The following is a 26522-nucleotide window of genomic DNA, read 5'->3' as shown; positions in this document are numbered from 1 at the left end:
CCCTGTGCAGCTTGGCACGTAGGCATTCAGGGCCCAAACCAATCAGGTTGAATGTATCCCCTCCTTAGGATTGACCTATCACTCCCGCCTGACCTGTTCCTGCCAATGAATATACTAATCATGTTCAGGAATTGTTGTTTGATTTTCCCGCGGCGTATGATGATTTGTTAAAGGGGACCATGACGTATGTAAAGTTCCTGCCCTCCCCAAAAAGTGTACTTAAGCACTGCTCAACCCCTGCTCGGGGCTCTGGGCCGCTCTCCCTTGTTGAGTGAGCATGGAGCCCCAGCGCGCTGGATTCTCAATAAACCCCCTTCTGCGGTTGCATGAGTTGGTCTCTTGGTGGTCTCTTCCTCCGACGTTCGCCGGACCCTTACAATCTCAGACCATGCAAATCATCTCTCTCAAATGTGTAGATATCTTAACTTTGTATCACTGTGACAAAATGCCTGAGGTAAACAACTTATAAGGAGGAAAAAGTTATTTTTACTCAAAGTTTCAGAGATTTTAATCTATGGTTACTTGGCCCTGTTGCCTTTGGGCCTGTGGCTACGTAGCACATCATGGTGGGAAGCATGTGGCAGAGGAAACCTATTTACCTCATGGCAGATGGAAAGCAAATAAAGAGACAAGAAGAGTGTGTGGGGGGAGGGGATCCCAATATTCCCTTCTAGAACATTCCCCATGACCTAACTTCCTCCCCCTAGGTCATACCTCTAAAGATTCCACCATCTCCCAACAGCACCACAGGCTAGTGGCCAAGTCTTTAATGTATGGGTGTTTGGGAGACATTTAAGATCCAAACCATAACAGAGAGTCACCACCTCCTGCCCTAAACTCCCCCACAAAATTACATTCTTCATGTTTTTAAATCGAAGTCTCTTTGATCCTCCCAAATCCCATCACATAACTCTTTTGTCTTGGTCCTTTTAGATTACTGTCTGCTTTTATAGATAGTTGTGAGGGGACTGTTTAAAAAGAAAAAAAAAACCTTATGAGATATATACACACAAACACACACATATATACATATATATATTTTTTTTTTTTATTCTTCAGTCAGTGCTTCTGCTAAGCAGTGAAGTTGGCTGAGATAAAAAGCTATGGCTGTTTTGAGACTGTGACATGAGTATGAACTGTGACTCACTAAAAAAGAGTGGCCAGTTAGCTGCACTGCCCAAGGAAGATTTCTGGTCATCAGCATTATGAGGGCAGTGGGTATTTAAGAAAGGAAAACCGAGAATGATTCCAACTTGGAGGAGACTGGAAATTGTTTCCTTTTCTTTCACTTTTTAATATTTTAATATTAGTCTAAATTTTATGTTGTAAGTATCCATTCAAGATTGAGACCTGATTACACAGATCCTTCTTCCCAGAACAGACATACATAAGATGATAGTTTTATGTGTGCAAGTGTTTTTGTTTTTGGTACTGGGTCACTTTACCACTGAGCTTTTTATTTTTTATTTTTTTTTTATTTTGAAACAGTGTTATGGTTTAGATATGAGGTATCCTCCAAAAGTTTATTTGTGATACAATGCAAGAAAGGTAAGAGGTGAAATGACTGGGTTATAAGAGACTTAACTGAATTAGCACATTAATCCACTGATAAGGATTAACTGGGTGGTAACTGTAGGCAGGTAGTATGATTGGAAGACCTGGGTCACTGGAGGTGTGCCTTTGGGGTTTATATTTTGTCTGTGATGAGGGGAACTCTCTCTGTTTCCTGATTGTCATGTCCTAAGCTGTTTTTCTCTGTCATGCCTTTCTTGCCCTGATATTCTGCCTTACCTCAGACACAGAGCAATGGAGTGGGCCATCTGTGGACTGAGACCTCTGAAACTGTGAGCACCAAATAAATTTTTCCTCCTCTAAAATTTCTTGTCTTTTGGTTTTAGCTGCGAAAAAGCCGACTTAAAACAGACTGGGTCTTGCTAAATGGCATAGGCTGCACTTCAACTTGGGATCCTCCTGCTTCAGCCTCCTGAATTGCTGGAATCACAGGTAGGTACCACCATACCAGCACCATTTCTTTCTCTTATGACTCTGGGTGACTCAATTGTCAGTGTCCCTCTGCATAAAGGTGAAATAATACTGTCTCTTTATGAGACTATGAAGATAATTAAATAATGCAATGCATGTAAAGTTTGCACATATCTGTGCCCACTAAATGAAAGCTGTTACTATTACTATACATAATAGTGAAAGCAATGAATATGCTTCATATGGAAAACTTCCAGGTTTATTCTTAGAGAGCTATGCAGAGGTTATTTTCTTCCTCATTGTGGCAAGTGGATCAAACTTAACTCCAGAAATTAAGTCTAAGAAATAACTCCCAGAAATTATCATGATTTCTCATTGTTTCTGGTCCACATAATCTATCAAGTCACAACATGTATCTTATGAAGGTTATGCTTCTAATTACCATACTTGTTTCCTATGTTGAACCAGTTCTTATATTCTTACTGCTATCAAAACTTTAGGGCAAGGGGAAATACTGAGGAATGCTATTGGCCAAATTATATTGTTACATTGTGTGTAGGTATGAATATACAAGAATCCCTCCATTGTATACAATTAAAATGCACCAATAAAAAATACGGGCAAAAAAACCCTTAAGACACTTAGAATTTCATCAGCCAAGTAACCGGAGACATGGAAAGAACAAATGGTGAACTTTACACATAATCCAAAATTTTAATTTGACCCAACAGTTTAAATTATCACTCTTTCCTTTCTTTTCCAGATCTATCTAGAGGGTAACCTTGAGCTCACACATACGATGCCTTTGTAGCCCACAGCCTTCAGTGGGTCTGCAGTGGGAGGCTTGGAAAGAAGAGGGAGCCTCTTCCTTAGGGTTCCAGAGCCCTGGAAGGAACCACAACTTGGCAGGTGGGGGTGGGCTGGATCTCAGCTCAGTCTACCTTCTCAACAGTGTCCTTGTGAAGCACACAAACTGCACAACTGTACACAGCAGCCCTGTTTAGCTATTGTGGTAATTTTGGATTATGTATCTGTTTCTCCCCTCTCTCCATTTCAAGATGAAAACAGTCTTGCTCCAAAGGAGTCATGAAACAGGGCAAGTGGAGAAACTCTGAATAATGGACTTGACTATTCTGAATCCTCAACATCCACTGATCCACCTTACTTCTCTCATTCTAAACCCACAGACTCAGCTGAAAAACCAAGAGTGTATTTACCTAGGATGGATTCCACCACAAACTCTCTGAATTAATGTGGGAAGACCTGACTCGACTTTGATCTACCAGAGCAGAAACAGTGCTAATCTGGCTCACCGTTGTTTCCCCAGCTCTTCACTAGTACTTGATAAATTAAAAAGGGTTAGATAAATACTTATTGCTGAACTGATTTTTTAAATAGGGGAATAATAAAGCCAATTGTGATTCTGCTTATCACTATTATTCTTACAGTTTAGGCATGTCAAAAAATGCTTCAAACAATTCTTAAAAATGTATAGGGCAGTGGGAAAGAAATGCATTGGATTAAATCTTCAACAAGCAATGTTTGGTAGTTAAAAACAGGAACTTTGGCTTCTCAAATTTTTATATGTTAAGGTGGGGACACTACAGTCTCAGCTTCCTCATCTCTAGAATGGGGCTAAGAATGAGTTGTTGAGATAAATTAAATGACAATATATGTAAGAAACATTTAGTACAGTTACTGGCACATAGTAAACAATCAATGGGAGCTGATGTTTCCATGCTTTCAAAAGGCTAGAAAAAAGAATAAGTAAAAGAGGAAAAAATCTCATATAAACATGGCAAAATCTGGACAACTGATGATCCCTGGGCATGTGCATATAGAAGTTCACTGTATCATGCACTCTACTTTTATGTACATTTGAAACCTTTCATTTATTTCTAAGCCAAAAAGCAGGAAATCTGCAATTTCCTCTAAACCACCCAAATACTCAGTCAAGACTTCATCTATTGCCTCAACAAATATTTATTACATGCTGCCTGCCAGGACTTTGTGTGGTACTACTACTTGGGAGGGTGGGGGCCCTACCTTCAGGGCACCTATGGTCCAATTGGAAGAAAGACACTAAACACATAATCCCACATCCCACAAGTTACAGAAAATCCTCTAAGAGAAATGATCTAACTATGTTGATAGTGAAGAACTGTGTTCAGAGAAGAAAAGTAAGAAAGGCCCCTCTGAACAAGTGATGTGAAAACAGACTTGAAGGAGCTTCTCTAGAAGATGGAAGAGGGGAGAGCATAGGTGGCTGGCTCTCAGTAAGAATGGAGCCTAATACAAGGAGAAAGGTGCTCTGAGGGGAGGCTAAAGAACTAGCAGAGCTTTGGAGGCCCCCGTAGCATTCAGACCCTTGTTCTGCACGCATTGGGAAGCCTCAAAAAGGAATAACAGAGTCGATGTTCATTAAAAGAATGCTCTCTGGTCACAGAACAGGTTGAAGGGGGATTGTGAATATGCATGGAATCTCTGAAGGATACACAAGAAGCCATTAGTAATGGCTGCCTCCGAGAGTGGGAACTGAGGGACTCGATAACAGAGGTTGGAGAGGGAGATGTAATTTTCATTGTATATGCTGGGATTTTTTTTTTCCTTAGGGATAATTTTATTATTTTTATGTCAATTAAAAACTCAACAATGGAGGCTGGGGTTGTGGCTCAGCAGTAGAGCGCTCACCTTGCATGTGCGAAGTGCTGGGTTCAATCCTCAGCACCACATAAAAATAAATAAATAAAATAAAGATTGTATCCAACTATTATAAAAATTAAAAAACAAAAAACTCAACAGTGCACATTTAACCCAGTTTAGTGACAAGTTCTTCAGCCTCTGCCTTTTCCAGTTTGGCAAGGTGAGCCTCAGAGTTTTGAACACAGGACACCCTCTCCTCAGTGATCTATTATTGTAATTGATATTGTTCATTGGCTTAGCCAGAGCTCCTGGATTCCAAGTTGACCTGTGTAAAGGCAATTGTGACTTACTTCTTCCGTGGACTATGTGTTCCAGTCTAGCTTTCTTTGATGGTATGGTATACCTAGATAGATGGTATTCTATCTAGGTATCCAGCTAGATAGAATCCACCTCATGTACAGTTACCACCAGCTGAGCCTTCTTATTCACCCCAAGGTGACAGTATTAACCCCTGCTGGAAGGACGGATGATCTCTTAATAAGGATACCACCTTTGCCTACAGCTTTCTTCTCAGCCAGGGACTCTGCTCTTGCTGTGTCTCTATACTTCTGGGTTAGCTTCTGCAACTGAGTGGCTGTCTGGTGGTCCCAAGCTTGAGCATATGAATGGCAGAAAGCATCTTCAGTCACTGAGAGAGGGAATCCTTTGCCACTGCAGCCAGAGGTAGCAGGCCCATTTGACAAAGCTGGTAAGGTCCCTTGTGGGCTGGATGTTCTATTCAGTGCCAAAATCCTTAGGCCTTTCCTCAAATGGGATTTATCACCTGCTTGGCCTCCTGCTTCTTCATGGCAGCAGGACCTGAGCCACCTTCTTCCTCTTGGCCTTCCTTCCTCCCAACATCCTGGGCAGCTGGAGGAGAGTGATACCCATGCCTTTTTGTACCGTTGATGGGTTTTCTATTAAAAACAAATAAAAACTCATTGTAAGAGAAAAACAATCACCTCTGTCAAATGGAAAAAAAATATCTAAACCACACATCACAAGCACACACTTACACACACACACACACACACACACACACACACACACACAGCATCGCAATAGAGTGGAAGACAGGCTGACAACAGATTTCCGCCAAACAAAAGCTTCCCCAGTGATTTGGCTTCATTTCTCTTTATGCCTTCCGGCAGCATGGCCCTCCAGAAGGTCCAAGAAGGATGTTTCCAAAGAGAATGCTGGAGTTTTTGAGAGTCTTTTAAGGCCATGACTCTTGGAGCACTATTCATGAGAGACTGCCTGAAGAAAAGTGTTGAGGCACTCAGAGGTGGCTGGTTCCTGGAGGGTTTTTCTAGGGCAGATGCTGGGCTTTGGAAAGTCCTTGAGAGGCTTGCCCAAGGCTTGGAGAGGGGGCTTAGAGCAAGGTAAAGATGATGCCTATGGGTCAGGGTGAAGGAGGGGCCTAATGGGGTCCTCATCTTTGGGAACTGCCATTCTGCTGGCAGCAAAATATGCAACTTACTAAAGGAATCAGATGGTAGCTGATTTTATTCTGTGTGACCTTCCCCATGGCCTTTCTTTTTCTCCCTGTCATCCAATCATTTGATTACAATTTGCTTGATGATTTTCTTTGTGACGAGTAAGAATATGGCTCAAAATATGTAAACCAGAGACTGCTTCGTGGTGGAATTACGGGTTACATGTTTGTTCTTCCTCATATCTGAATTTTCTCCAACATGTCTACTTTTTTAGAAGAGATGAACATGACCTTATCTTTCTCAAAGTTTGTATGCACTTTGTCACCAAGAAATTGGAAACTTCAACTTTGTGCTTTCGTATCAGAAATACAATATAAAAAAAAAATCAGGGTGTAGAACAGGTAAGGGATGGATACTGCCAAGGCTTTGAGCTTACATCCATACTTTTGTCTTTTCACCTTTTTTTTTAATTTTTGAGGTTTCTTGTACCTCAAAGTTACAAGATTTTTCTTCTTGAATCTCCAGCTCTACATCCCCTGCCCCCACCTTATTCCCCCAACACCTGCAGCTGGGTCACCCTCTTGAACCATATTCTTCACTTCAGCTGCCTTTATAAATTAACTTTCTAAACTGGGAAAGCAATACTCCACACCGCTAAGCAGAAGCAGTTTCACAAAGGCAGATGGAAACAGAGAAATGGGACCACATTCACTTGGTGATTTGCATAGGGCCAGACTCTGAAAGCTGGGGCCTCTATATTCAGCCAAGGCATTCTCACAACTCCTGAAAAGTTACCCCTCCCCTTGGTCCGGGGCCTTATCTGATGATCCTCCACCCCTTTAGGGCTGTAGCTGTAGGAGTAGGTAGGGGCTGAGTACTTGCCCCAGAGCCAAGCTGCCTGGGTTCAAATCCTCATGCTGCCAATTCAGCTCTGTGCAATCAAATGACTTCATTTCACTGAACCTCTATTTCTTCATTGGAAAAATGGGGGCAATATGAATTAAGTGAGATAATGCACGTGGCACCTAGTGAGTTCTTAGTGGATGTGAAGTATTTTAAATTTCAGTAATTCTTCCACTTCTTCCTGCAGCTTCTCAACTCTCAAATGTAAATTTCTCTCCTTTAGATGTCAGTTTTTAATTAAAGAAAAAAAATATATATATATATATTCCCCTTCTCCCAGGGCATGGGGGTGCACACTTATAGTCCCAGGTATCCAGGGGGCTGAGAAAGGAGGATTACTTGAGACCAGGAGTTCAAGGCCAGCCTGGTCAAAATTTCATCTGGATTGCTTCTGAGGTGTCACTAGCATAAGCGAGAAAGAATAACCTGATTATTTGTTGAGCTATGATTGAATAGTTCCTCAGAACAGTGTTCTGTGTGTGGAAGAAGAAGAAAGTGGAGAAGGAGACATTGTAGACTGAGTTCTCACCAGAAAGGGGACAGATGAAGGAATCAGTCAGGAAGGCCCCCTGCAGGAGTTCAATGTTTAATTGTCTTAAATGATGGTATAATAGGACAGACAGAGCCATGGTCAGTGATTCGAGATTTAGAACTGTACATCTCTAGAACAATAGTTCTCAACTGGTGGCAACTTTGCTCCTCAGGTACATTTGACAATTTCTAAAGATCTTTTTCTTATCACAACTGGATGGGGGAGGGGTGCTACTGGCATCAACTAGGCAGAGGATAAACATCCTACCTGCCCAGGACAGCTCCCTACAACAAAGAATTGTCGAGCCCCAAATGCCAATAGTGCCAAGAAACTGAATTAGTAGGTTTTTGCTTTTTGAGATAAATAAATAAATGTATGCATTGAGCACTTATTATGGCAACTGCTCAAGGCACTCTCCTTTGGACCATTTAATTCTTGCAACATCTGTGAGGCCAGTTATTATACATCTCTGCATTACAGACAAAGAGAGTCTTTGGAAACAGGGATCAGAAGCCCTCCTTTGTTCACCAGCATTCTTAAAATATGTTTTCAATTTTTTTTAAATTTCCGGCAACAATGTTTTCAGACTCAGCTGGTAATAGCAGCCTCTTTTCCCATCATCGAATCTAGGTCTCCATCCTCACTCACCTAATACCCATACCCCTACAAATGCTTCTTTTTTTTGGAGAAAGGAATCAAAATGCAGAAAAGCAGTAGCCACATGTGTTAATGATTATGTGATATCACCATAAAATTCCAGTCCCAGTAGCCTTCTCATCAATGCGTCTTTAGATAAGTCAAGATACTTCACCCCAATGGGCTGCTGTCCAAGCAGATTAAATTAAAAGAGCTTATAGCACACTAGAAAGAAACTTATCAACATGATTAATCAGAAAGAGTTTCCCTGGCTGTTTGTTAACGCATTTTACCAATCAAACAACTGAGGAATGTGACTGCTGGCTGTTGACCCCGGTAACCCAACACCACTGTGCTGCTAAATTGATAAATTAGTTTAAAAGAATGTTTACCTTCTTTACTGTATGGCTCAACTGGATGTCCTTTTATAAGAGGATGAGCCTGGCTTCCAAGTGTCTGGTGTGAAAGGCAAAAGACACAAAGAAAACTGAACTTACCATGTGAATGTACCACCTCAGACTCAGGTCCCTTGAGGGCAAAAGGCCACATCCCTTCTTAGAAGTCCACCAAGGGAGAATATAGATGGTCTTTCCATAAAGTCATGAGTGTCTCAGTCGGGAACATTAGGAAGTGACCTCCAATCACACTCCCTTTCAGAACTACTTGACTTTGGTAGCTAATTCAGGTCTGAGATGTGCAAAGCAAACACAAACGGTATTGCATCACTGAACAGGAATTTAAGTAAAGCAACAGCTTAGTGGCATTTGTAAGAGCTAATGAACATGTGTAGTTTAAGGACTGAGTGTTTGAAAGGAGCTGGCACTCCTGGGTCAGACTGAATGACTTAATGGCTAACAACCACAGCTACTATTTATTGAGCACTTATTATGGCAACTGCTCAAGGCACTCTCCTTTGAACCATTTAATTCTTGCAACATCTGTGAGGCCAGTGTTATTATACATCTCTACATTACAGACAGAGAGAGTCTTGGGAAACAGGGATTAGGAAGAATGCTCACAAAATTTGCCTCTGCAGATCGGATTGAGTGGCAGGTGTGGTGAAGTGCTGGCTGAAGAGCCCTGAGAGAGAGAATGCAAGAAGACAAAATCAGAAAGGGAGGGGGCAGCCTGGGCACTCAAAGTAAGGCAAAAGAGGCTTGAGTGGTCCGACTAGAAGACCATCTGCCAGGGTCCAGAGCTCCAAAGTGTAGTGTGCAAATATTTTTGGTATAAAAGGTCAATGTAGGTGTTTAATAACAGTAAATCACTTAAAGAAGTTATTCATTTTTCAGTTGTCATGCCTTTGGATTAATTCAAGGCGGAAAAATATCTGAGTTTGGTGCTATATGTTTTTAAAGTTTAACGCATGATACTTTTTTTTTTTTTAGCTAAGAGAAAGTAGGTCTTAGAGATTCTTTCTCTCATTACTGTTTGTGGGGTTTTGTTTGTTTGTTTGTTTTGCTTTGCTTTTTAGACAGGGTCTCACTATGTTGCCCTGGCTGGTTTTACACTCCTGGACACAAGGTATCCTCCTGCCTTAGTCTCTTGTGTAGCTAGGACTACAGATGCGCACCACTGCACCCAGCTTAGCTTGAGATTTTTTCCTTCTTTTTGGTTGGGGGAAGTTCAGGGAGTTAAACCCATGGGCACTTTACCACTGAGCCATACCCCTAGCCCATTTTTATTTTTTTTTTATTTTGAGATAGGACCTCACTAAGTTGCTTAGGGGCTCACGAAGTTGCTGAGGCTGGCCTCAACCTTGTCATCCTCCTGCCTCAACCTCCTGAATTGATAGGATTACAGGTGTGTGAAACTGTGCCTAACTACACTGAGATTCTTCATAGGAAATCCAGCTAGAATTTAGGAACATTGTTTTGTTTTCACTGTATTTATTTTTTATGTCACCTTTTATTTATCATGAGTGATAAGTGGTTACCATAAATAATACTTATGTAATTATATAAAGTCTTATTTAAAGATGAATTCATTTTTGTAGTAAATTTGTTGTAAAGAAAACTGGTTAAAAAGAAGGATGAAGCCAGACTTGGTGGCACACACCTGTAATCCCAGTGGCTCAGAAGGCTGAAGCAGGAGGATCATAAGTTCAAAGCCAGCCTCAGCAACTTAGTCTCTAAGCAACTTAGCAAGACCCTGTCTCAAAGTAAATAATAAAAAAGGGCTGGTGGTATGACTGAGTGGTTAAACACCCCTGGACTCAATCCCTGGTGCAAAAAAAAAAAAAAAAAAAAAAAAAAGGATGATACTCAGATATGGCAAAAACCTGGACAGTGGTCTGGGAATGACTAGAATTTTGGCAGCACTGCAGGTGTCCTAGAGAGAGGTGTCTCTTAGAGGAGAACTAAGACTCAGGAAATCAAGGCCAATTGGGAAGACTGTGGAAGAAAAAAAGAGAAAGATTTGATATCAGATTAGATATCCACAAGGGAAGATATTAACAAAAGGAAAATCCTTCCTTGAATTTGTATTTGTGCAATACTGAGAAAAGCAGTTTAGCAAACATTTTCTTTATCTAAGACTATATAATGCAATAACTGGTTAAAAAATGGAAATCCCTATCAATTAATTGACTGTTTTTGTTTACATAAGGGCAAACCATCACTTATTTTTCTATCCAACAGATTGGTGGGTTAAACACACACACGCATTCTCTCTCTCTCTCTCTCTCTCTCTCTCTCTCTCTCTCTCTCTCACACACACACACACACACACACACACACACACACACACGCCTGAATGGAGAGCAGTGGTTTTGGCAACACACTGAATTGCTCTGTACAGGAATAGAATATTAAAACTTGGAGGAAGTGTTGGCCTTTTCCAGACAACAAGGGAGAAGCTTTGTATCTGATGGAGTTTAAGGGGTAGCATATGACCTTCACCTTTCCCTCTCACACAGGCACGCATCTGACACGTATGCCACTTAGTTTACATGTAGAAGTAGGAATTGGAATGAAGCCTCGAACTAATTTCATGATTAAATCTGGAGCGTTGGAAAATGAGTCTCTTGATGAAGGGAAGTCTTGGAGGGCTGAACTACGTGGGAGGCAGTGTGGGGACCTCAAGGGAAAGAAGAGAGGACCCTGAAGCCCACTGTGCCTGCTTCCTCATTTTGCTCAGGGTCATGCCAGCTGGGATTAATATGAGCCACCAGCTGACATCTGTCAATGATAGCTTGGTTCATCTTTGTTGTTAAATATTTCAAACATATAAGAAGTTAAAGGAATATTCTAATCATTAGTTACATAGTCATCACCTACATTGAATATTATTAACATTTTCAGCTCTATTTCAAGAGTCATCTTTGAGAATGGTGTTAGAAGTGTGGTCCTTAAGAGGCTCTGGAGTAAATCACCTGGGAAAGAAGGCCTTAGATATTGTCCAGAGCTACCCCAATGTTACTAAACATAATTCACATGGAATTAATGCTCTTATGAGAAGAGACCTGAGAGAGCTTCCTTTCTCTCCCTTTCTCTCTGCCACATGAGGACAAAGACAGAAGACAACCATCTATGAACCAAGAAGCAGACCCTTATCAGCACTGGATCTATCAGCACCTTGATCTCAGACTTCCCAGTCTCCAGAACTAAGATATTAATGCTCACGTCACTTAGTGTGTGTTATGTTAGAGCAGCCCAAAGTGATTAAGAGACCCTACAAATAACAAGAAATCAAAGGCCAAGAGTAGTGAAGGTGTGGCAAACACCCAGAGCCACACCTACACCCAGGCCTCCAGACTCTCCTGCAAGCCTCTTCCCCTCCACAGCCACCCACAGTTTTCCAGCAATGGATGGATACCTGCTCCTCCCTCTGCCCTTCAGAATCCTCAGGCTCAACCCAAAATCTGACTTCTCTATCATCTTATTTACATTTTTTTTTCTAAATCTAGAATAAGTTCTACTGGCCTCCTCTCTCTCATAAAAGCTCTTTGGATAGAGCTATTTCCTGACCTATTAATCAGAGAGGCTCATGTTTCTTTAAAAGTCACACTAATGTTAACAGTAATCATGGCAGTAACTAACATCCATTCAGTGCCCACTCTGTGCCAGGCCCTCTGCTGAGGGCTTTGTAGGCCTTGTCCATTGACCCTCCACAGCAGTATTCTGAGGTCATTACTATGATTTCCACTTTAGAGATGAGGTAACAGAGGCTCTGAGATGTTAAGGCTCAATCATGGGCACAGCTAGAAAGAGCTGGGATGCCACTCCTGCAGGCCCCACTGGAGCACGGGTGGAGCTCATGTGCTTTGCCAGCTGGTCTCCTCTTATCTCTTCTCTCTCCTCATCACCTAAACCAAGGGGATCCCCAAGCCTAGCTGCCTCAAGAAACACTCAGGAGTTTCTTAAAAACCAGGCACGGTGGCACACTCCTCTCATCCCAGTGACTCTGGAGGCAGAGGCAGGAGGATTGAAAATTCAAAACCAGCTTCAGCAATTTAGCAAGATCCTGTCTCAGAAAAGAGGGCTGGGGATGTAGCTCAATGGTTAAGTGTCCCTGCATTCAAATCCCAGTACAATCAATCAATCAATCAATAGCTATATACTGAGGGCTGAAGGGGCAGCTCACTGTAGAGCACTTGCCAGCATGCACGAAGTCCGTAATTCGATCCTCAGCACTAAAATGAAATAAAATAAATAGATTCTGCCACATAGACACACACAGGCTCCTTGCCTCTCACCAGGTGATGCCCTGCACCACCTGGGGACGAACCCTCAAGAAGGTCATTGCCCAGTGGTGCAACCCTATAGTCCCAGAGTCTCGGGAGGCTGAGGCAGGAGGATCTCAGCAATGGCAAGGCACTAAGTAACTCAGTGAGTCCCTGTCTATAAATAAAATATAAAATATAAATATAATAAAAATATAAATAAAATATAAAATAGGGCGTAGTGGTTGAGCATCCCTGAGTTCAATCCCTGGTACCAAAAACAAACAAAAAAAGGTCATTGCCAAATGCGGCCCCCCAACCTTGTACCTCCAAAGCCAAATTGACGAGTGAATCTTGTATGAAAGTGCAGAACAGTCCACAGAATCTTTTTTTTTAATATATTCTTTTTTAAAAAAAAACCTTTATTTCATTTGTTTGATTCTCTTGTGATGCCAGGGATTGAACTAGTGCTTCATGAATGCTAGGCAAGCCCTCTACCACTGAGCCACAATCCCAGCCCCCAAACAATCTTAACAAAGTTGGAAGACTCACACTTTTCAATTTCAAAATTTACTATATATCATCTATTGTTATTTCCCAGCTTCTGAGTTGTATATAATTGCAATAAATATTGTAAGCAATTGGTTAATATTATAATAATAATTATTCTTATAATATATAATATAAATTTATATAATGTAAATATTATATAATATTTATATAGTTATAATCTTATAATATTTATATAATATTATATATAATACAGAATATTTAAATAATAATGATAATTATTATAATATATATTATACCATAGGCCCACCATTCGCTCGCTCAGTGTTCTAGGCCACAGCCCAAGAATCTGTACTTAGAATAATCTTCCCAGGTGCTACTGGGGCACACCAGGCTTGGGGACCTCTGTTAGAGCTGTTGACTTTTCCAGCTGGCTGGAGCCAAAGTGTCCAGGCTGTGAGACCTCCTGCCCTTCTCTTCCCCCTCACACTGGCTGCTCAAGTAATTTCATTTATACCCACTTGTCATGTCCTTTAGTGAGAACAAAGGTGCTGTGTCAGGACTGGGGTCCTGTAAAATACCTGGCTGCTTAAGAAAATTCAGACGTGGGACCCTCCTGCCACTTACCCCCTACAGAGGGAAAGTTGTTATATGGAAGCAGAGGCCAGGGGCCCAGGAGCTGGGGGAAACATAACCACCACCAATTGTCTCACCTTCTCCTTTTCCTGGGGAAGACAGTTCTTCTCTGCACATCTTTCAACCCTTCTAGTCAGTGGGTTCCAGCCAGGTCTTGAGTCAGGAAGTCTAGGACATTTGGGTCAATATTATTGAATTGATTTCATAGCATCCCAGGCGAGGCAGAGTCATGAGAAGTTAGAGGGGAGACTGAGAGTCATTTGGTCATTTTATGGATAGAAAATTGAGTTTCAGAAATAGGAATATGCTTTCATTTTGGAGGAAGGTATCCAAATTTTAACACATATTTATCTATGAGCAGATTCAGGGCTTACCCTGAGCCAGATAATGTTAACTTAGCAAGTAGAAGAGTTGGTTAACTATCCATAACAAAGAATAGAATGTTCCCCTGGGGTTACCAAATTAGCTCTCTGAAGTGTTTGAAACTTTCTCTCTGGTACATATTGATTGGGTAGATCTGGAAAGTATTTCACTTGTCAATGGGTACACAATTATTTGGAAAGTCATTCTCAGAAAGCTATATTCATATTACTTAGAAACTTTGTCCCTACAAAAACTTCCTGTCAATATCCAGGATTGGAATTGAAGAGTGGACCGTGGACTCCAGGTATGTGGCAAACCCAGGACTTGCCAATACCTGGGCCTGAGCTTTCCTCAATCATGTCTTTGTCCATGATCTTATATGATTGGTATTATTCAATGGCTCTTGAACTTTGTCAGCTCAGCTATTACTCAATCAAAACAATCTTCCTGTTGAAAAAATTTTCAGAATTGTAGACAATCAAGTGCCACACGGTTTCCTGTCTGTGCTGTAAAATCTCCAACTTTTTCAGGAAAAATAATAGCCCATGTCATTGAAAATGTTGAGCATTTTCCATGCACTAGGCACTGTTCTAAGCACTATGTGTGCCCTCTGTCACTGGACTTTGCAACAATCTTTTGAAATAGTTACTTCAATTATCCCTTACTACTATTATCATTTTATAAAGTAAGGAATCTGAAACTCTATTCCTGGGATGCAACCCTAGCCAAGCTTACTGCCAAACCTGCCCCCTTGAAGATAGTACACTTCCTCATTCTGGAAGTGAGATTTGAGATGTTGAGAACTATCTACTTTATAATGATTTTAATGAAAAAAAAAACTTATTGACTGTCTTTGATAGGGAAAATCGTCAAGTGGATACAAAGGTATTTAAGAGACAGCACTTTCAAGGGGAGTCAAATAGGTATTCAATTAATATATTAAAAGGCAAAATATTCAAGGACTACATTGGAGGCCTAGATGAAGTGCAATAAAAACATCAAAGAGGGATGATCAATGGGCAGGCAGTCCGCAATGATTCCCTGGAGGAGGTAGCCTTTGTGATCTCCTTGAATGACAAATAATGTACTTTTGGTGAAAAGAGGGGATGGGCAGTCCCTAGCTGCCGGACAGTGTGGACTCACCAGCTGTGCAGCTTCATCTTGGGACCCCAATTTCCTCCTCAGGCCAAGTGGAGGGTAGTTCTGTGGGTCATTGTGAAGATAATGCATCTCCAACAGCACACAAGAGGGGTTTACTGATGCTGTGTTCCCTTTTGGGCTCACTGAGTCATTTCCGAACCCATCGCTCTGGGGCCCCTGCCCAGCAAAGCTATACTCTGGCCAAATATTCAAAAACAGCTGAGCCACTTAAACTCAACAGGATTTGTAAAGGAAATGAGCACTGTGGCTCAACCTCAGTGGTGTGGCAAGGAGCTATCGTAACAGGACAAATGGATTGTTATCAGCTTTCTATCTGTCCCTAACAAAACCATGTGAAATGAGGCATTAAACCGGGTTTTTTAAAAAAGATGACAAACACTGGCTAATTTACTGGAGTAGAACATATTGAGCCAAATGTTTAGTTTTGCATTAAATCTATATCTAGCATTTGCATTAAAAGGAGCAAAATGTAGACTTTATTGATGCTTCAGCGCCCATTTCAGATTAATGCTTAACATTGAAAACTGTGCATGAAATTGCAAATGTATCAGCAAACACATCAGAAGGGGCAGGCTAAGTGCTCTGTGCTTATTCATAGCCAGCCCTTGCCAAGGCTGCCGATGTGTTATTGCAGGGCTCATTTGGCCACGCTTGCCTAGGCTGTGTATAGTTAATACCCCTCATTGCCTAGCTAAATACCCTCCTAGATAGATAGATAGTGAGGAGACATAGAAGACATGGGGGACCATATCATTTTTGTGTAATAAACAATTAAGTCATGGTATACTTCTTTTGTTGTGTTGTTGTTGTTGTTGTTGTTATTTGGGGGTGAGGGGATTGGCATTGGGGATGAAACCCAGGGGTGGTTAACCACTCAGCTACATCCTCATCCATTTTTATTTTTTATTTTGAGACAGGGTCTTGCTCAGTTGCTTAGGGCCTATCTAAGTTGCTGAGGCTGGCTTTGAACCTGCCATCCTCCTGCCTCAACCTCCCAAATCACTGGGATTACAGGCATGAGCCGTCATGCCTGGCTATGATATACTTCTTGATTCATACTTGATGTTCTCAATATAATTAGGTTAGTATCTTCTGAAAAAGCTGTTAGCTTCCATAATCATTATTTATGGTCACAGTTTAGCTGACATAGCCAAGAAATAAAAAGGACTAACGATCTTACAATAAAAATAATCATTTAAAAAATAGAACCTGGGGCTGGGGTTGTGGCTCAGAAGCAGAGCGCTTGCTTACCATGCGTGAGGCACCAGGTTCGTTCCTCAGCACCACATAAGAATAAAGTAAAGATACTGTGTCCGCCTATAACTAAAAAATAAGTATTTTAAAAATTTTTAAAAATTAAAAATAGAACCTAATTTTTGCCATGGCTAAAACTAGGAAGATGAAACTTTTTCCCATTACGAAATGAGAACTTTTATTTATTTTTTTTATACTCTTAAATCTTGATTCTGGCATGCGTGCGGCCCGGGTTCGATCCTCAGCACCACATACAAACAAAGAAGTTGTGTCCGCCGAAACTAAAGAAAAAATAAATATTAAAATTCTCTCTCTCTCTCTTTCTAAAAAAAAAAAAAAAGGATATAATAATGTAACTGAGGAAATAGAGGGCAGGAACAAAGGCCCACTCTTAAGTCCTAGGGCTAACCACAGCCAAGAGGTTAAAGATTTAATAAAAAGCTGAGGAATCATTTCTGACAACAATGAGGATCCATAAAATAGGTTCACATCCAGCCCTAATTTACCAAACCAACTCCATATGCAGGGTTTGCCCCACCCATTGCAGGTTGGTGATCACATCACATTAAGCTGTATAAATATAGTGGCCAGGAAGAGGTTTCTTTTTTTATTATTATTTTTATTTCTTAGGTGTAGATGGACACAACACAATGCCTTTGTTTTTATGTGGTGCTGAGGATGGAACCCCGGTCCCGCGCTAGGCAAGCGCTCTACCGCTGAGCCACAATCCCAGCCACCCCCCACCCCCAAGAGATTTCTTGTTGGTTTTAGAGAGCAAAGTGGAGTATGTCAGAGAGGAGAGGTGATAGAATTGTCTACATACCTCCAGACACTTCATTTTGATTTTGTGTTCCATCTTCGTGTTTCTTTTTTTTTTTTTAAAGTAAGATTCATTTTGAAACAGGTCACTGCATTTTTATTTTTTATTTTTTTAGAGAGAGAGAGAGAGAGAGAGAGAGAGAGAGAGAGAGAGAGAATTTCCAATATTTATTTTTTAGTTTTCGGCAGACACAACATCTTTGTGTGTATGTGGTGCTGAGGATCGAACCCTGGCCGCACACATGCTAGGTGAGCGCGCTACTGCTTGAGCCACATCCCCAGCCCCCCATCTTCGTGTTTCATTCAGGCAGATATTCTCTCTGAAGTCATAGCATACCAGATTAAATACTAGGACTACTGACATACGCCATTGCTGAGGGTGTCAGTATCACCCAGGACTCAATTTCAGGGTGCTTTGGTTCTAGGAATATCTCCCAAGGATTCTTGTACTGTTTTGAGGGATCCTTGCTCTGTGTTTTGGTCCCAGAGAATAGAACACCATCAGCAAGGTCTCTATTTCCCAAAACTGGGTTCAAATTATAGAGATACTTTGTTAAATATATTTTTGTCTTCTACAGAACTCAGAGCTTTCAAGATGTTAATGTGCTGCATAAATATCCAAAAGAGAGTAAGACACACCAAACTTAACCCTGGAATAACTCTCTTAGGCTAGTCTTTCTTTCTTTTTTCCTTTCCTTTTTTTTTTTTTTTGTTTGTTTGTTTGTTCGTTTGTTAAGAGATAGGGTCTTCTTATGTTGCCCAGGCTGGCCTCAAATTCCTGAGCTCAATTGATCCTCCTGCCTCGGCCTCCCAAGAAGCAGGGACTACCGGTATGCACTATCATGCCTGGCATAGGCTAGTATATTTCTAATATTTCCTATGAAAGCCATTTTTCTAAGCTTTGAATGTGGGAGGTTCCACTTTTACTTAATGTAAAAAGCCAAAAGGGGATGTTCCTTCCACATTGATAAGCAGAAGATAGATAACCTACAAAACCATAAATTGTTTGAGCCCATCAGAGAAGTAAAGATGATAGACCCTTCCAAGGAGACAGGGCATATCAACTGTTTCTCTTTTGACAGAGAATGGGAATAAGAAATAATCACCATAAAACTGGTTAAGAAGAAAACAAATTCTTACAGGCTAAATGTAAACTAACATGGCAGATTAAAATTCCTGTGTACTCCAGATCCAAGAGAAATCTCCATCTACTTGCCATCCCTTTTCTGTTGGCCTCCACTTGGTGCCCATAAGAAATATCGGAAGCTGGACCTGAGAGGAGTTTTCCCTGTGGTGGTACAGCCCTGAAGCACCTGCTAAGGTTTGAGGATGAAGCAAGAATACCTGGAGAAGCCCATTGGAGCTCCGGCCCTGTATGAGAACAAAGTGGTACTTGTCTGCCCTAGAAGAGGGACAAGAAGCACACTCACACCTTGTAGATTCAAACAGCAACTCTTTATTCTCAAACTGTCACCGGCACTCTACACACACGTTCTGGGGAAAATCCACACGCACTCTGCATCCCAAATACTCTCTCAAGCCCACAAGAACTCAACGGGAACTCAAGGAGCGGGCGGGCGCCTGAGGCAGCAGGATACGCCCTATTCCCAGCAGGATACACCCTAAACCTGGACCCACCCTAATCCAGCAGGATCCTCCCTAAACCCAGATCCACCCTGGTCCTTGAGCAGGGTCACCTTACTCAAACAAGCCCAATTCCACAATGGAGAGTCCTCCCTCTAAGCAACATGGGGTAGGCTGACAAGGAAATTGCCATGTGTCATTCTTACTTAGCTATGGCTCTCAGCATCTCCCCCCTTCTGATTAATTAAACAACAAGCAACGTGGCTTAGGGACCAAGCCTGGTAGGTTGTCCAATTCAACATATGGTTCTTACCTGTCATGGGATGAACTCACCTCTAGGCGTCAGCCTCCTGTCTTAGGTTGATACCACTGCAATTGGATCATACCCGTCACTGACTACTGGTCCAGCATACAGCCATGCTTGTGGATAGGCCTATGCACCAGTGGGGGAGTGAGGTTCTTTGCCTCACCTCTTTTGGCCCCCAAATTTGGCCTTGGTGCCAGTGGGGGGTGAGGTTCTTTGCCTCACCTCTGTTGGCCCCCAAATTTTAGACCATCACTAGCAGAAGGGAGGAGGATATAGAAATGCCACGACACCAAGCCAATTGACGGCTCCTTTGGAAAAATTGCATCACTGGTGACACCATCAGCAAAGATATGCCAGCAGTACCACAATTCGCTGCACCAAACGATAGTTCACAATGCATACAAGTGATACATAGTCCAGGCAAGTTCTGCAAGCAGTTCAAAGCAGAGGAGTCTATCAATATGTCCATTTCCTCCCAAAGTAAGTTGATTCCTTGATTGAGCATTACTTGTTGAGTTATATTCATTGATGCATCAGTTTATACAGTTTACTGTGATAGCTATCATAGAAGCTGTAGTTTGGTTCTATCTTTGTCTTCACTGGCACTGGGATGAAGATAGGAATTCTGGCAATGATGCTAAAGAGACATTATCCTGAACAGAATTATTAAATATAATGAAAAGGAAAGGTGAAGGTAAACAAACAGATCTGTTAACCTCCTTTAAAAACAATACTTAACAGCTGTTTACCTAATTTAAATTAAACCATTAAAATCATGTGAATAAAAAAAATTCGGATCCATTTTTTCATGAGCGCTTCTCATATATGAAATATGGACATACACACATACAGACATACAACACAAAACACAAGAGTGCACACAAACGTACAACACATAAGACAATAGTAAAGGACTTGTAGCTTTACCTAGGTGAAATCTCCATTGCAATGTTTTAAAACTCCACAGTCAAAAAATAAAACTGATCAGAAAAACATTAACCTAGGTCTGTATGAGCTCAAAAAATAAAATAGAACTTTATGATGTGGGAAAATGCAATAATAAAATAGATATTGAAAAAAGCACCCTGGTTAATCACTGTCGCAGATGTAAGAATAGCCAAGCTGGAGTTCTGGATATCAGCTGTTATGGATTTGAGTCAAATCATCTTCCTTTTGGTCTGTAGAAATTGTTTTGGTTAACCTCTCTGGAATCCAAATCGGCTGCTGTTCTCCCTGTGGAAACACACAAACAGAACCCCGACTCCAGACAATCACTGGGTCAGGACCTTTCCATTATCCTGTTAGAATATCCTTCCAAAGTACCTTAGGCTTATGTACATTTTTTGGACACATATGCCTTTCCGCAGCACCAACCCCTGATGAATCCAAATTTAAAAAGTTTAGAGTAAAAAGGGTTATTTTAAGTTTATCTTTGGGGGATATATACCCCTTTCCAATTCCCTCTTTTTGCTTTAATAAGTACATTTTAATAGTTTGATGAGCTCTTTCAACTCTTCTTTGTCCCTGTGGATATTATGGGATTCCTGTTAAGTAAAACATTAACTGATTTTTCTTCAGGGATGATGTTCCAAAATATCCTATATGCATCCTTTGGAAATTTAAAGATCCTTTTAAATTTAAGTCTTCCAAAAGCATTTTGCCTTAGTTTTTAGAATTACTTTAGTCCTTTTAATTTTTTGATGTGGTTTTAAACCAATTTCCTTCTATTTTAACGTTTTCTAAATTGGCTCTTGTCTATAAATTTTAACACCCTCATCTGAGACTTCTAATTTCTGCACCACCAGAAATTAAAGTTGATGGGCTTTTTGAAAAAATTACTAATAATCTCCTTGTTCTTCTATTTTATCCAATATTTGACTTTAAACTTCTCTCTTCTACCTTTTTTATCTTGAATGTCTGTATCTAATAGTTGTCTTAGCTTTTTGTATTTTTATCTGAAATACCTTTATTTGACTTTTTTAACCATTTTTTTATCTTGTTTCTATCTTCTAGTTTTCTTCTAAAGTTTGTACATTCACCCTTAGTTGCTTTTTTTTTCTCTTAGTTTTTTTTTGTTTGTTTCCTATTTTGTGGATTTAAAATTCTTGTCTTCCTACATCTTTTCTATCTTTCTACATCTTCTTTATCTTTTCTTTTTAACTTTCTATACTCTGTCTTTAAAGTTTCTCACTTCAAATTTTTAATCTTCTTTATCCAAATATCTTTTATCCTATTATCTTCCCATTTTCATGGGTTTTCTTTCCTCCATCATGAAGGCATCTTAACCACCTTCAATTTGACCTTTCAAAGCCTTTTGCAACTTTCTTAGACATTATACAACTTTTTACTTTACCACACAAAGATTATCTCATCTAGAAACATTTCTTTTTCTTTTAACCTTCCATATTAAAATATATTTCCACATCTTGAATCTTTTTATATCTCTCTTTTCTTTTTTCTGCCATGAAGGTATCTCGACCACCTTCAATTTAACCTTTTAAAGCCTTCCAATTATCATCTATACTGTACTTTTAAATGTACTTTTTCACCACCTACAGCTTCACTCTTTTAAATGAGGCTTAGATTCTGTCTAAATCGCTTAATGTTAGTTTACATGGCTGCCCTTCAACTAAAGGCTTTTTTTGTTTGTCTTTACTCCATTAAGAAGCTTTGTCTCAATCTGCCATGTACAAATACCTTCTTTTTCTTTTTTTCTTTCTCAAGCTTTTAAAGTCTAGTTTCCTCAAAATCTTTTGTCCAGAGTTCAACTCTGATATAAACTAGTGATCTCTGGTGATGGTAAGAGACAGGAGACTGTTGAGCTGGATCCTCTATCAATAAAAAAACAGGTGAAATGGGAGGGGGGTCAAGACATCTTCCTGTACTCTGGATCCAAAACTTAATTGCCAGGCTGGGGATGTGGCTCAAGCGGTAGCGCACTCGCCTGGCATGCCTGCGGCCCGGGTTCGATCCTCAGCACCACATACCAACAAAGATGTTGTGTCCGCCGAGAACTAAAAAATAAATATTAAAAATTCTCTCTCTCTCTCTCTCTCTCTCTCTCTCTCTCTCTCTCTCCCCTCTCTCACTCTCTCTTAAAAAAAAAAATAACTTAATTGCCGCAGTCTGGCTGGGCACAAATAACCAAACCACCACAAAGCCTTGTAGGTTCAAACAGCAATTCTTTATTCCCCAACTCTCACTGGCACTGCACACACACTACTCGGGAACACAGTCCTTCCACCGGGCTCCGCGCGCCCAATCTCTCCAAACCCCACAAGAACTCCAAAGTAGCGGTTGCCAGGAGGCAGATTCCTGGAGCTGCCCTATTCCCGGAGCAGGGTCCATATACAACTCAATCAATCCAGCATCACAGCAATTATATACAGCTTAACTCAAATCATCATCTCAATGGTTCGCTGGTGTCACCTTTCAACCATTCCCTCTGGCAATATGCCAGGCGTCTTTCTGACTAGGCTGTGACTCTCAACACTTAATAGGAGCCAGAGATCGTCTGCCATTGGGGAAAGTGCTGAAATGCTGATGACTCCAAGCCCCACCCCAAGAACGCATCCATGTCAATGAAAGGGTCAAGTTGAAGTAGAAAGAGAATGGGCTGTCTGGTTCAGAGTAGGGGAAAAACAACAGCATGTATAGTGACTCCTGGGGTAGGCACTGAAGTCAGAAGATCTGGCCTGGGATCCAGGGTCCAAATCTTAGTTCTCCATGTAAATTAAGGATGAGAATAATACTATCTTCTCCAGAGGGTTTTGAGAAATTTGGGGTCATATAAGACACTTGGGACACCATCTGGCCCACAGAAAGCTCTCGATAAAAGGTGGCCACTGCCTCAATTCAGGTGGTTGTTGGAAACTGATAAAAACAAATTGCAAAAGACCTTTTCTCACTTATTTTTATCTGACAAACATTCAGTTTCTCTTCTTCTGTTAAGATCTCCCTAATTTTTTTTTCTAGAAAGCCACTTATTCACCACCAATTTGTTAGACCAGGATGCAAGAAAAGACCACTGACTCCAATTAAAATCAAATTAAAGCAAGCTTATTATTTCGACCGGCCGGGCTGCCTTTCCCTCCCAAAACAGCGGGAACAAGACAGCACCTCAGCTTTCCTGCAGCCCAGCTTTATAGCCCAGAAAGTTACACAAAGGGGGGGTTACAGATAACAGAACTCTGACAAGCATCACACTAATGGTAGTTTACACTAATGGTAGTTTACATTTTTTTTTTTGCTGGCCCCAACATCAGAATTTATGAGGACCATTAGAGCCTCAGAGAGGGTCGTTGTCTGGCCAGGGAAGGCCAAGATTTGTGAGACGTCACCAAAGTTTCAGAGAGGGCTGCTATCTGGTCAGAGAGCCAGGCATGGGTGAGTTCAAGGCATGGGCAGGCATTCCAAGCAGGTTCGGAATTTGCAGTAATTTATAGTAAAGCCGAAATTATCTTTTCATGGCTTTGTGGCGAGATGCCCAATTTTAAGAAAAGATTAGGTTGGGTCTATCACAATTTATATGATCTATGTGGGGTTGACCCTTCTCCATGCCTACTTTTAAGAGTGGGGATGTGATCTGGGGAGTAGTGCCTCATGCCTGTAATCCAAGCGGCTCAGGAGGTGGAGGCAAGAGGATCATTAGTTCAAAGCCAGCCTTAGCAACAGTGAGGTGCTAATCAATTCAGTGAGACCTTGTCTCTAAACAAAATACAAAATAGACCTGGATATGTGGCTCAGTGGTTGAGTGCCCCTGAGTTCAGTCCCTGGTACAAAAAAAAAAAAAAAAAGACTGGGGATGTGAGTAACAGCTGGTCATCTGTCATATTCCATTTCTGGGCTATAATAATCTGTTCTGTGTTGAATGAGCATGAACACCAAGGAAGTCCAAAGAGAGAAACTTCTGTAGCTTTGGATGAAAGAAACTATTGTGGGAAGACAAACTCTTCTGTCCCCTGAAGTTGCTAACCCTGGAGTTGCTAAACCTAAAGGGAGACCCTGCCTGAGATAGAGGGCTCTGTGTTCAGAAGAGAGAAGAACTGGAAGAGGATAATGGAGCTCTAAAGACATTGTTTGAATACCTGCACCACCACATAATGTAACTCAATTAATTGTTACTAAGAAAACTCAATGATTTTTTTTTCCCAAGCCAACTTGTTATCTGGCCAAATTCAACCTTTATTGTTTCAAAGCCACATCAAGAGAACATATTTATGATATTGGATTAGGCAGAGTTCTGTTATAACACCTAAAGCAAGATTCATAAAAGAAAAAATTGATAAATTGAACTCATCAAAATGTAAGACTTCTGCTCCAAACAAATATAAATGTTGCTGGATATGGTGGTACATGCTTGTAATCCTAGCCACTCAGGAGGCTGAACCAGCAGGATCACAAGTTCAAGGACAGTCTGGGCAGCTTAGCAAGATTCCTGCTCAAAATGGGAAGGGGGCGGATAGCTCAGTGGTAGAGCACTTCTAGGTTCAGTTCCCCCATACTGCAAAACTCAAAAACAAAAACATGTTAAGAGAACAATAACATAAGTTCCAGACCACGAAAAAATATGTACAAATCATATATCTGACAAAACAATTATATCCAGAACATATAAAGAACTTTCAAAACTAAGTAAAAATAAAGCAACCAATTTTTCTTAAATGGGCAAAAGATTTGAATCTACACTTCACCAGATATACAAATGGCAAATAAGTATATAGAAAGATTCTCAACATTATCAGACATTACAGAAATGCATCTCCTAACCACAACAAGACACCACTACTCACCTTTTAGAATGGGCTTTAAAAAATAAAATAAAAAACCTGACGACAATGAGTGCTTGAGGGAGAATCTGGAACTCTCTGACACAGCTGGTGAGAATGTAACATGGTACAGCCACTACATAGAAACAGTAGGTTGAATGGTGTCCCCCCAAGATTCATGTTCACCCTAACCCTCAAGATATGACTTTATTTGAAAATAGGGTCTTTGGGCTAGGGATATAGCTCAGTGCTTGCCACACATGAACAAGGACCTGGGTTCAATCCCCAGCACCACAAAAAAAAAGAGAAAGAAAATAAGGTCTTTGCAGATTTAAGACCATATGGGATTAGGATGGGCCTTAAACCCAATGGCTGTCTGACTGTCTCCTTAAAAGAAGAAAAGAAGCCAGGCGCAGTGGCACACACCTGTAATCCCAGTGGTTCAGGAGGCTGAGGCAGGAGGATCCCAAGTTCAAAGCCAGCCTCAGCAAAAGTGAGGTGCTAAGCAACTCAGTAAGACCCTGTCTCTAAATAAAATACAAAATAGGGCTGGAAAGATGTGGCTCAGTGGTTGAGGGCCCCTGAGTTCAATCCCTGGGACTGAAAAAAAGAAGAAAAGAGGACACAGAGAGGCATGTAAGAGAAGGCTACATGAAGACTGGCCTTCTTGACTGCAAGTCAAGAGATGCCAAGGATTTCCAGGAACCCCCAGAAGCTCAGAAGAGGCAAGGAAGGATTCATCCTAGAACCTTCAGAGATAATATGTCTCCATCAACACCCAGATTTCAGACTTTTATCCTACAGAACTATGAGGTAATTGTTATAATTTATGGCAGCTCTAGGAATCTGAAAAAAAAATCCACAGTTTCAAATTCTGTTAACACTGCATTTATCACATAACTCAAGAATCCTATTCCTAGATATCTTCCCAAGAGAAATGAAAGCTTATGCTCATACAAAGACCTTTACATGAGCAGTTTATAGCAGCTTTATATGTATCCACCAAAGATTGGAAATAATCCAAATGTCCTCCAAGTGGTAAATGGATAAAACAAACTGTGGTATATTCACACAATGGAATATACTCAGCAATAAAAGAAAATAACTGTTGATAATCATAAGAACATGGAGAAATCACAAATGCAGTCTTCTAATTGAAAAAAATACATTCAAAAGACTTCACACTTTATGATTCTATTTACATGACATTCTAAAAGAGGAAAAACTATAGGGACAGAGAACAAATGAGTGGTTACCAGTGATTGGGCTTAGGAGTTGGCCTCAA

The 26522-nt window shown here is 40.8% G+C and overlaps 1 long non-coding RNA gene across 1 annotated transcript; it reads right to left on the bottom strand.

The window, feature by feature from the left end:
* Positions 1–14089: 14089 nt before the first annotated feature.
* LOC308634595 lies at positions 14090–17687 on the bottom strand. The gene is made up of 2 exons (XR_014019039.1): positions 16757–17687; positions 14090–14149 (listed from the first exon to the last, which is right to left on the bottom strand). It is a non-coding gene; the product is annotated as an uncharacterized lncRNA (long non-coding RNA).
* Positions 17688–26522: the final 8835 nt, after the last annotated feature.

This window comes from Spermophilus citellus (assembly GCF_964194105.1).
Source record: "Spermophilus citellus genome assembly, chromosome: 15".
NCBI classification, from domain to species: domain Eukaryota; kingdom Metazoa; phylum Chordata; class Mammalia; order Rodentia; family Sciuridae; genus Spermophilus; species Spermophilus citellus.
Note: the sequence above shows the minus strand (reverse complement) of the source record. Positions and strands in the feature narration are given on the sequence as shown.